At 37.5% G+C, this 1329-nt stretch overlaps 1 protein-coding gene across 1 annotated transcript in view; it reads right to left on the bottom strand.

Annotated features, from left to right (window-relative positions):
• Positions 1-1329, bottom strand: part of LOC117174366 (regulating synaptic membrane exocytosis protein 1) — a 522514-nt gene that overhangs the window by 172700 nt on the left and 348485 nt on the right. The gene's annotated exons all lie outside the window — the stretch shown is intronic.

Here is a 1329-nt window from a genome sequence, read left to right as displayed (position 1 = left end):
TTATTTTTATCACACCAGTCGATCATAAGTGCAAATAGGATTCATAGAGTCCTAATCTAAAAGCACAAGAGGTAATCCAATCCAATTAAATTGAATCCAATTTCCGAGACGAAGGACAGGTACTGCTTTTTACACGAGGCAAAGTGCCACACTCTATTTTTTATCAACCCAGTCGATCATAAGTGCAAATAGGTTACATAGAATCCTAATTCAAAAAGACAAGAGGGAATCCAATCTAATCCAATTCCCGAGACGAAGGACAAGTACTGCAATTTACACGAGGCAAAGTGCCACACACTATTTTTCATCACACCAGTCGATCATAAGTGCAAATAGGATGCATAGAGTTCTAATCTAAAAGCACAAGAAGTAATCCAATCCAATCCAATTAAATTGAATCCAATTCCCGAGATGAAGGGCGAGTACTGCAATCTACACGAGGCAACGTGCTACACACTGTTGTTTATCACACTAGTCGATAATAAGTGTAAATGGGTTGCATAGGGTCCTAATCTAACAACATAAGAGGTAATCCAATTCAATCCAATTGAATTGAATTCAATTCGTGATACGAAGGACGAGTACTGCAATTTACACCAGGGAAAGTGTCACACATTATTTTTATCATACCAGTCGATCATAAGTGCAAATAGGATTCATAGAGTCCTAATCTAAAAGCACAAGAGGTAATCCAATCCAATTAAATTGAATCCAATTCCCGAGATGAAGGGCGAGTACTGCAATCTACACGAGGCAACGTGCTACACACTGTTATTTATCACACTAGACGATAATAAGTGCAAATAGTTTGCATAGGGTCCTAATCTAACAACACAAGAAGTAATCCAATTCAATCCAATTGAATTGAATTCAATTCGTGATACGAAGGACGAGTACTACAATTTACACCAGGGGAAGTGTCACACATTATTTTTATCACACCAGTCGATCATAAGTGCAAATAGGATTCATAGAGTCCTAATCTAAAAGCACAACAGATAATCCAATCCAATTAAATTGAATTCAATTCCCGAGATGAAGGGCGAGTACTGCAATCTACACGAGGCAACGTGCTACACACTGTTATTTATCACACTAGACGATAATAAGTGCAAATAGGTTGCATAGGGTCCTAATCTAACAACACAAGAGGTAATCCAATTCAATCCAATTGAATTGAATTCAATTCGTGATACGAAGGACGAGTACTGCAATTTACACCAGGGGAAGTGTCACACATTATTTTTATCACACCAGTCGATCATAAGTGCAAATAGGATTCATAGAGTCCTAATCTAAAAGCACAAGAGGTAATCCAATCCAATTAAA

Source organism: Belonocnema kinseyi, chromosome 6 (genome assembly GCF_010883055.1).
Source record: "Belonocnema kinseyi isolate 2016_QV_RU_SX_M_011 chromosome 6, B_treatae_v1, whole genome shotgun sequence".
Classification (NCBI taxonomy): Eukaryota; Metazoa; Arthropoda; class Insecta; order Hymenoptera; family Cynipidae; genus Belonocnema; species Belonocnema kinseyi.
This window is presented reverse-complemented; position numbering and strand designations above follow the sequence as displayed.